This window comes from Chlorocebus sabaeus, chromosome 24 (assembly GCF_047675955.1).
Source record: "Chlorocebus sabaeus isolate Y175 chromosome 24, mChlSab1.0.hap1, whole genome shotgun sequence".
Lineage (NCBI taxonomy): Eukaryota > Metazoa > Chordata > Mammalia > Primates > Cercopithecidae > Chlorocebus > Chlorocebus sabaeus.
The window spans coordinates 43838633-43849573 of record NC_132927.1 but is presented as its reverse complement, the minus strand read 5'-3'; the positions used below and the strand labels follow the sequence as shown (position 1 = coordinate 43849573).

Genomic DNA, 10941 nt, shown 5'->3' with positions numbered 1-10941 from the left:
CAGGAGGAAGAAGTTGCAGTGAGCCGAGATGGCGCTATTGCACTCCAGCCTGGGTGACAGAGTGAGACTCCATCTCACCAAAAAAAAAAAAGAAAAAAGAGAGAGAAGAGGAAGAGAGGCCTGAGCTAGCATTAGCATGCCCAGCCCGTCAGCATGTGATGCCCTGCACCACCTCAGGACTCTGCAGAGAGTTCCCACCAGCAAGAAGGCCCTCACTAGATGCACCCCCTGGACCTTGGACTTCTCAACTCCATAACAGCACAAAATAAATCCCTTTTCTTTATAAATTACCCAGTTTCAGATATTCTGTTATAAGCAACAAAACACGGACCAAGACACTGCCTGTAGGGTTTGATGTTCTCTCTGCTGTCATCATTATTCCTTCTTCTCGCTTCTATGCATGAACAGGTCTGTTACCCGAAACATTCTTCAGTCCTCCAAATGTTCTCATGGTCTGTGGTTTGCTTAGAGTCTAGTGGCTCTCGAACTTTCAGTGGGGTTTCATAAACTGACCTTCTTGATAAAATGAATATTCTCAGGCTTTCATCAGTGATTCTTCTCTGATATTGACAGTCCTTAGGCCCCGTTTTAAGAAACATTGATTTAGAAATCACTGTGCAAGTGGTTAGTTTCTATTTTTTTCTATTTGAATAATACTGCAATGAACACTTTGTAGAAATGACTTTGTTCTGTTTTCTTTAGCTACTTCCTTTGAATTAGGATATGGAATCAAAGGATAGGAACTGTTTCGTAGGTTTTGCCAAATGAGTATCCAGGGAATTTGAACAATCAAACATTGTTTTATCATTTATATTAATTTTTTAAAACATTATAAAATTCACTCAAATTGCAAATTTAAAATGCATGGTGGGGTTGCCTATTTTTCTAAGTATTGTCTGTAAACTCTGCTCACTTCCTTCGGGTACTTATCAAAAAGGAGCAGGATACTGGCCTTTTATAGTTAGATCAGTTCTTTAGCTATTTTGGACAGAAAGCTTAATCTGCCACATATATTTCTCCCCCATCTGTGGCTTTCATTTTTGTGTTTGCTTTATTACATTCTGTGGCACAAAAGGCTTTTAAAAACACATTTAGATCCATCCATCCTGTCTCCAATATCTAATTTCGTCAATAGTCAAAATGTTTTCTTCTCATCACAGTGGAAACACATTTGCTTTTCCATTTCCTCCGGCTTTTTAAGACCCACTCAGAAGGTATTTGTTAAATAGTGATTCTTTCTTGTAGCATTGTGTTGAAGCTTATTCATCTTATATCAAGTCCTTAAACAGCTTGAATCTGTTTCTGTAGAGTATGTCTATTCTATTACCCTGGCCAACTTTTCTTGTCTTTACCCCAATGAAATATAGTGAGGACTGCTTTTTTTAAGTTCACCCTCCTCCTCTTTTTTCCCCCACAAAATTTTTTTTTGATATTTTGTCCATTCATACTCCAGATGAGTTTTAATGAGTTTTCTGTTGTTGTTGTTGAATTATAGGATGCATCTCATTTGTCTTTAATTTATATTCCATTTTAGTTTTAACTATTTAGACTTCACAATTAGGATCAAAGTACATCTCTGTATTCACTCATGTTTTCCTTTATACCTCCAACTTTAAAATTTTCTTTGAAAAAAATCATTTATTCCAAGTTAAATTAATTCTGAACCACTTACTTTTTGTGTGTGATTAAGCCATCTTTCTCCCTCCCTTTTCTCTTCAACCTCTATCCTACTCTTACTCTCATTCTCATGCTCACTAAAATACAAGTATTTTGATCCCAAACCATGCAGGTACCATGGTATATACTTCCACCCTCCAGGCCCAGCACCTGTTTCTGGGTGTCTGCCAGCAGCCATCCATCAGTTCTGAGGATACCTCCATGTGCCTTGCTCCCTTTTTCTGGCCCTCCTTGTAAGACGGGCATCAACTTCCTGAGTTGGGACATGGCTGGTTAAGGAAGAATCAGAATGTTCTAATAGTGCCATCCCTATTTATTGAACAAAACAGAAAAATAGAGAGGACTAGGTTGAATGGTGTCTCCTTAACATTCAAGCTCACCAAGAAGCTCAGAATGTGACATTGTGTGGAAGCAGCGTCTCTGCAGACATAATTACTTAAAATGAGGTCATACCTAGATGAGGGTGGGGAGCCCTAAATCGAATGACTGGGAACTTTATAAAAGAGAAAACAAAGACACACAGACAGGGAAAATACCATGCGACCACAAAGACAGAGATTGGAGTGATGCCCCTACAAACCCAGGAACACCCAGGGTTGCTGGCAACCACCACAAGGCAGCAGAGAAGCCCGAGATTCTCCCTCAGAGCTTCCAGAAGGAACCAACTCTGCCAACACCTTGGTTTTGGACTTCTGTCCTCCTGAACTGTGAGAGAATACATTTCTGTTGATTTCAGCCCTGCAGTTTGTGGCAATTTGTCATGGCAGCCCTAGAACACTAGGCTCTTCGCATAGTCTCTCCTGAGAGCTTGCCCACTGCTGACTTTTAAAGGCACGATGCTCTAAAACACAGAAGAGAGGTGTCCTTGTAAACGTGTCTCAGAGCAGAGAATGAACAGTCCATTCTGGAATGTAAATACTCAAAGATATTTTTCTCTTTCCTGACCAACCACAAGTCTCTCTTTGTAGAAGGCCAACTATTTATGGCACGTTCCAGGTTCTAAGAACCAGGGCTCTTTCGCCAAGGAAGGCAGTGTGGTGTAATTCGAAGGCTTCACAAGTTGGGCTCTGACCACCAGGGTCTAAATCTTGGTTCTGCCATTCTTTAGATGCCTAACTCTGGGCAGGTCATTTAACCTCTTGGAGCTGGACTTCCCATCTGTAAATGGAGACAATAATGATTCAGGGCCAACATCTTAGGGAGCTGTTGCTGGGATCCAATGAGATAATTTATGAGCACACATTCTTTAAGCTGGAAAGCACTGGGCAGATGTTACCAATCCATAGTGGCTGCCTGTGGGGTGGGAGAGACACACTTCTCACTATATTCCATTTTGTTCCATGTGACATTTTCATGTACATATTGAAAAGAGGACATTAAAAAATTTTAAGGGTAATCACTGTGAGCACAACATGAACACATTAAATAAAGGTGTACGCTGTTTCTCCTGTTAAAAAATTTTAATATGCAAAATGAAGAAGAAAAAGTAGATAAAATTGTGCTCCAGTTCCAAGCTCACCCAAAGATGACATCTAGAGTATGGGCACTGACTGCCCCCTGTGGAAATCTCTGCTCCCTTCCCCCACCCCAGTTCCTGTGTGGAAGCTTCTGGGACACAACCCAGCTCACATTTCCCCAACCTTTTTTGCCGCTGTTTTGGTCTGCTGCTGCTGCTGTTGTTATTGTTGAGATGGGGTCTCACTCTGTCACTCCAGCTGGAGTGCAATGGTGGTATCTCGGTTCACTGCAGCCTCGACCTCCTGGGCTCCAGTGATCCTCCCACCTCAGCCTCCAGAGTAGCTGGGACCACAGATGTGAGCCACAACACTGGGCTAATTTTTAAAATGTTTTGGATATTGCCCAGGCAGGTCTCAAACCCCTGGGCTCAAGCGATTCTCCTACTTTGGCCTCCCAAAATGCTGGGATTACACTGAACTTTTTTTTTTTTTTGAGACAGAGTCTCACTCTGTTGCCCAGGCTGGAGTGCAGTGGCACAGTCTCAGCTCACTGCAACCTCCACCTCCTGGGTTCAAGTTTGAATCTTGGCTCTTCCACGTACCAGCTGTGTGACTTGGACAAGTACTTAACTTTCTGGGCCTCAAATTCCTCCTTTGTGAAACAAGGTAATGAAACAGTAATAGTTCTCCCCTACTGTATAGTTAAGATTAAATGTGTATAAGCACTTGGAAAAGTGCTAGGCATATAAGTGCTGTAAGTGTTAGCTGTGAATATTATTCCAATCTTGGGGAGCAGGATAGAGCTCTGTCTGGGCTGGTGCACCAAGAGCGTCCTTGCGTGTGGGCGTGGGTGGGTCCTCTGATGCTGCATTGGAAGCAGTCATAGGTGTGCCCAGCTGAACATGCGGGTCTGGGGCATAGGTGGAGGCTAAAAAGGCATTGTCAGTGAGGCACGGTGGCTCATTCCTGTAATTCCAGCACTTTGGGAGGCTGAGGCGGGTGGACTGCTTGAGGTCAGGTGTTCGACACCAGCCTGGCTAACATGGCAAAATCCCGTCTCTACCAAAATACAAAAATTAGCTGGGTGTGGTGGCGGGTGCCTGTAATCCCAGCTACTCAGGAGGCTGAAGCAGGAGAATCACTTGAACCCAGGAGGTGGAGGTTGCAGTGAGCCAGGATCGCACCACTGTGCTCCAGCCTGGGCTGCAGAGTGAGACTCTGTTTCAAACAAAAGAAAAAAAAAAAAAAGACATTGTCGAGCTCCCGTAAAACATCCCTGACTGTCTCCGAAATGAGTGCGAGCAGCTTTTGGGAATGGTCTCATGACAGTGCCAGAACATGCTAGAAAAACACAGTGCCTTACAGTTGCTATCACCCCCGGTGCAGGGGGGCCTGAGGAGACTCTTACACATCCTTAAAAGAAACCAAATCTCGGCCGGGCGCGGTGGCTCACGCCTGTAATCCCAGCACTTTGGGAGGCCAAGGCGGGCGGATCACGAGATCAGGAGATCGAGACCATCCTGGCTAACACGGTGAAACCCCGTCTCTACTAAAAATACAAAAAATTAGCCGGGCGTGGCGTGGTGGCGGACGCCTGTACTCTCAGCTACTTGGAGGCTGAGGCAGGAGAATGGCGTGAACCCGGGAGGCGGAGCTTGCAGTGAGCCGAGATCGCGCCACTGCACTCCAGCCTGGGTGACAAAGCCAGACTCTAAGGAAACCAAATCTCCTAAGTGTAAGTGTCCCCGAAAAGGCTAAAAGCTAAACTGTTGTCTGCCATTATTAGCTCCTTAGCATAAATGAGTTTCTCAGAGTAGGTGGTATTTTAGCGGAGCCCAGGGAATAAGAACTGAAAATGAATGGCAACGTTAAATCTTAAGGCGGAGAAGCGGGAAGGTAGAGCCCTGGGAAGGGCTCGTGGGAAGCGGGTGGGTAGAGCCCTGGGCCGCAGACCTGGGGTTCCACCTGAGTGTGTTTGCGGCAGGGTGTAGGGATTCCAGAGAACAACGAAGGAAGGCCCTGACAAAGGTGGCCTGCTTCAACTTCGCACTGGAACCCAGGGCCCACCGATGGCCACGTGTCCATGGCCACAGCCAGCCAGGGCTGCCCTTTCATACCCTCTCCCTTTGTAAACCAAGGACCCTTCCCTGCCCGGGACCTTTTCAACTATGCGAGATTCGGCCGCCCTCTAGTGGCAACTGGGCAGAAGTTTTTCTCTTAAAATTGTCGACAACAGGATGATTTTATAACGGCATTTGGGTAGTGCTTTACAGTTAACTGTCACAAATATTACAGTGTTTTCTACTGGAGTACGCCACCCACATCCCCATAGTCATCAGCCGCCTGAAGCATCCCTCCTTCTCCCGCATGACACAATACACCCTGGCTACCTCCAACACTCGAGCTTTCCCATTGCTTTGGCTCATCTAGTTTCTCCCAGTGGGCAGAGGAAAGAGTCCTGGAGCCTGGGGAGGACTGGGTGACTTCTGACTCCTCTGCTCCTGAGCTATTAAGCCCTAGGAATCTGCAGACGTTGTCTCTTAAAACTGGACATTAGGCCAGGCACGGTGGCTCATGCCTATAATCCCAGCACTTTGCAAGGCCGAGCTGGGTGGATCACCTGAGGTCAGGAGTTCGAGACCAGCCTGCCCAACATGGAGAAACCCCTTTTCTACTAAAAATACAAAAATTGGCCAGGCGTGGTGGTGGGCACCTGTAATCCCAGCTACTCGGGAGGCTGAGGCAGGAGAATCGCTTGAATCCAGGAGGCAGAGGTTGCAGTGAGCCAAGATCATGCCATTACATTCTAGCCCGGGCAACAAGAGTGAAACTTTGTCTCAAAAAAAAAAACAAAACAAGGCCGGGCGTGGTGGCTCATGCCTGTAATCCCAGCACTTTGGGAGGCCGAGGTGGGCGGATCACGAGGTCAAGAGATCAAGACCATCCTGGCTAACACGATGAAACCCCATCTCTGCTAAAAAAAAAAAAAAAAAACACAAAAAATTAGCCAGGCGTGGTGGTGGGCACCTGTAGTCCCAGCTACTCAGGAGGCTGAGGCAGGAGAATGGCATGAACCCAGGAGGCAGAGCTTGCAGTGAGCCGAGATCGTGCCACTGCACTCCAGCCTGGGCAACAGAGCCAGACTCTGTCTCAGAAAAAAAACAAAAAACCAAAAACGGACATTATCCACACTGTCTCCCGAACCCGGCAGCCTACTGTTTCACAGTCTGCTGCTGCTGAAGGCAATCGCACCGGACACTTGTGTTTTTTTGTTTGTTTGTTTGTTTTGTTTTTTTTTTTCTTTTCTTTAATTTTTTTTGAAATAGTTAAGAGATTTTATTCTAATATCTATATTTACAGTGCTTGTTTGTTGAAATGAAAACTGAAAACAAGTATACAAAACAGTTGATTACTAATAGTGTATTGAAAGCAGTAAGAGGTTCCATGACACCAAATAGACCAGTTCTGAGGTTTCCTCAAGATAAATTTTACAGCTCCAGCTTCTTCAGTGTTTATCAAAATACAAAAGAAAAAAGTAGAGGTTGCCTTTTTCTATGGCAAATCGGACCCTTGCAGGCTGAGGGAGAGAAAGCGACATCACACACAGAGGTGGGGTGCTCCCAGGGGGCTGTGGGTCTAGGTGGACCGCCTGTCCAGCTTGCACGCACTCCTGCTAGTGAGGCCCCAGACATCCTGCCCAAGTGTCTGAGAGAGCACGAGTGTTGGGGACGACAGACCCACTGTGGCCACACGGTGACCAAGGGATAGATGGGGCCCTGGGTCCCATAGGCTGCCTGAAGGTGGGTGGGGCAGCCTGTGAGAGAGTGGGGTGGCTGTGGGCTCCCAGCCTGGCCCCTGGGAACTGTGGGAGCACAGAGACAAGCACATGGCTATAGAAAGCAGGGTGACCCAAGAACAAGCGAGTTGCGGGGATCTCTACTATGACCACGCAGAATTGATCGCGGTCTGCTGCGCCACCACCACCTCATGTTCCCGAGGGGAACCTCTGGGCTGGAGACCGGCATCCAGGCCATAACTGCAAATCTATGCTAGGCGGGGTCTCCCTTCTGTGTGTTCAAGTGTTCTCGACTTGGATTCTTAACTATTTTTAAAAATGCACTGAGTTTGGGTTAAAAACCAACCACCAAAATGGATTTCAACACAGCTCTAAAGCCAAGGGCGTGCCTGGCTCTCCCAACACAGCGACTCCTGGAGGCCAGGAGCCCATGGGCCTACATCCCCCTCTCAGCACTGAACAGTGAGTTGATTTTTCTTTCTACAATTAAAAAAAAAGCTGAGTAATATTGCATAGGAGTACCAGAAACTGCCTCATTGGAAACAAAAACTATTTACATTAAATAAAAAGCCTGGCCGCAGGCTGCGTCTGCCACATTTACAGCATGGTGCGATGCACACGGTGACCAAACCACGGAGGCAGCTTCTGGCACTCACACCACGAGCTGCACGTTTGCCACATGAGAGTAAAGCAGAGGGCAAGAGGAGTGAGGGGGAGGGGGGCTGCATTCACTTCTGGTTCCGGAGCTGATTGGACAGCCAGTCTGGTCCTTCATAGAGCCCGTCGCTGCTGGTGGCGCAGGTGGCCTGAATATACCAGTTCCTGTGGCATAGGGAGTGCAGCCCCAGCTTGTCTGTGATCTCAGCTGCATTCATGGCATTGGGGAGGTCCTGCTTGTTGGCAAACACCAGGAGGACAGCATCCCGGAGCTCATCCTCGGCCAGCATCCTCATGAGCTCTTCACGGGCCTCATTCACGCGTTCTCTATCATTGCTGTCCACCACGAAGATCAGGCCTTGTGTGTTCTGGAAGTAGTGGCGTCGGGGCCGGATCTTGTCCTGGCCACCCACGTCCCACACAGTGAAGCTGATGTTCTTATACTCCACGGTTTCCACGTTGAAGCCTGTGGCAGGAATGGTGGTCACGATCTCACCCAGCTTAAGCTTGTACAGGATCGTGGTCTTCCCCACAGCATCCAGACTCGCCACGAGGATGCGCATTTCTTTTTTGCCAAAAAGGCCCGTGAAGAGGTTGACGAAGATGTTCCCCATGCTTGTGGACAGGTGGAAGGACACTGGCCGGGGACACCTCAGAGGCTGCTGCTCCGAGCCAGGCGTTGGTTTCGCTCCCACAAGATCTGTGTTTTAAGAGGCACACTGACAGCGAAGAGGCAGCAGACAGTGAAACTCCCACAGGACACAGGACAGTGGTTCTCCTACTTTCAAAGGTTTCACAGCCATGACCCCAGGGCTTTGATTCTTAACTCCCTTGCTGAGATCACCATTGAAAACCCCAAGAGAGAAGCTCAAACCCTCTACCCTCCTCAGCAACTGCCCAACTCAGCCCAGAGATCCTGTCGGACCACAGGATAGTCTCCTTTGTGTGGGGAGTCTTTTCGAGACTGTTGTTCTGCTTGTCTCTCCACAGGAAAAGGTAATCTGAGAGTTATACTGAATATTTTAAATGTTAGATACTGGGTGTGTTTTGGGTTTTGATGTGTTTAGTAAACCCCTTAGAGATGTTTTGTTTCAGGCAGGATAAGCCGGTTATTAAATTTTTTCATTGGCTAGGCATGGTGGCTCATGCCTGTAATCTCAGCACTTTGGGAGGCTGAGGCAGGAGGATCGCTTGAGCCTAGGAGTTTGAGACCAATAGGCAACATAGCAAGATCCCGTCTCCACCAAAAAATAAAAGAAAATTTCTCAGACAAGATGTGGGGTGTGGGGCGGGGAGGGAGCCCACAGGGTCAGGCTGGCTCTCAGGACCCCATCAGATCGGGAGAGACATGCCCACCGCTGTGGTTCTACCCTGTGTCTGGAAGTGGGTTCTCTCGTGGTCCTATTCCAGCTCCTGTCCATCAGAGCAGGTCCGGTTCCTCTCTGTTCCTTCCTCCCTGAGGCTGGTGCCTGGGAGGCAGGGCTCCCCTCTCATTGCCTTAATTCTTCCCAATCCCCTTTGGAAAGGAAGGACATCATCCCAAGTGGTTCACCTGTTTTGTCTTGCCAGAAGAAATAGTTTAGCTCATACTAGGAATGAAAACTTTTTGTTTGTTTATTTTTTGGTTTGGTTTTAGAGACTCTGTTGCCCAGGCTGGAATGCAGTGGTGCTATCTCAGCTCACTGCAACCTCCATCTTCTGGGCTCAAGCAATCCTCCTACCTTAGCCTCCGGAGTAGCTGGGACTATAGGCATGTGCCACCACACCTGGCTAATTTTTTATACAGATGGAGTTTCATCATGTTGCCCAGACTGGCCTTGAACTCCTGAGCTCAAGCGATTCTCCCACCTTGGCCTCCCAAAATGTTGGGATTATAGGCATGAGCCACTGTCCCTGGCCTACAAGAATTTTTTAAAATTAGGCAGGCATGGTGGTGTGTGCCTGTAGTCCTAGCTGCTCAGGAAGCTGAGACAGGAGGATCACTTGAGCCCAGGAGTTCGAGGCTGTAGTGAGCTGTGATCACACCATGGCATTCTAGCCTGGGCAACAGAGTGAGACCCTGGCTCTCAAACCAAACCAAAACAAAGCAAACAAACAAAAAATTTTCATTCCTAGTATGAGCTAAACTTTGTTTCTCCAGGCAAGACAAAGTAAGTGAACCAGTTGGAATGATGTCCTTCCTTTCCAAAGGGGGCTGGGAAGAATTAAGACAATAAGAAGGGAGCCCTGCCTCCCAGGCACCAGCCTTGGGGAGGAAGGAACTGAGGGGAACTGGCTGCTCTGATTGACAAGAGCCGGAATACGACCACAAGAGCACCCACTTCCAGACACAGGGTAGAACCACAGCCGTGGGCACATCTCTGCTGATCTGATGGGGTCCTGGGGTTCAGCGAAATCCTGTGGGCTTCCTCCCCACCCCACACCCAGTGGCAGTCTCAGCAGGACCCTGCTCAGACAGGTCATGACCCAAGGCCAGGGAGAATGCCGGATGCTGAGACTTGGACCATAGGAAGGAAGACTGGGGGTAGGTAGGGGCTTGGATCCACTTCCTTTTTTTTTTTTTTTTTTTGAAATGGGGTCTTTTTCTGTCATTCAGGCTGGGCTGGAGTGCAGTGGCACAATCTCGGCTCACTGCAGCCTCAACCTCCCAGACTCAAGCGCTCCCCCACCCTCAGCCTTCCAAGTAGCTGGGACTACAGGCACACACCTGTATTTTTTTGTAGAGATGGAGTTTCATCATGTTGTCCAGGCTGGTCTTGAACTGTTGGGTTCAAGTGATCTGCCTGCTTCAGTTTCCCAGAGTGCTAGGACTATAGGCTTGAGCCACTGTGCCTGGCACACTTCCTTCTTTCTTAATCACCCCTAATATTTTAGCTTTTCCTCCCATCTTTTTAAAAAAAAAAAGTGCCTGGTGTTGAGCATTCAATTCCATTAGACCATATGGGTGGGAAGAAGGAAGTGCATTTAAAAGCCTTTCATTCCTCCAACTATTGCAGGAGCCATCAGTGACACCCATCCCAGGGCTCACTTGCATTTGAACACTTCTGGATAGGGTGACAGCCACACATTCACTTTGCTGGGAGGAAACAATGCCCAGTGAGATGGGAGAAATATTATGAAGCCTAAAAGAAGAAGCCGTGTTGGCATAAACCTCAGGCTCTACACCCTTCCTTTCCTCTCTGTAGTTCTCTCCAGACCGTGCCAAGGTTTGCCACAACCCTCTCCAACCTTTTCTCAGACTTACCACTTCCTCTTTCCTATGCTATGAGCACCCTGATGCCCACTTTCCCTTTGAGTTCCTGCTTTTAGCAAAGGACTCCTCTCCTCCCTCACCTGTGGCCCCTCCCCACCTTT

General features: G+C 47.8%; 1 pseudogene; it reads right to left on the bottom strand.

Annotated features, from left to right (window-relative positions):
- Nucleotides 1–7416: 7416 nt before the first annotated feature.
- Nucleotides 7417–8311, bottom strand: LOC103229208 (ADP-ribosylation factor 1 pseudogene; annotated as a pseudogene).
- Nucleotides 8312–10941: the final 2630 nt, after the last annotated feature.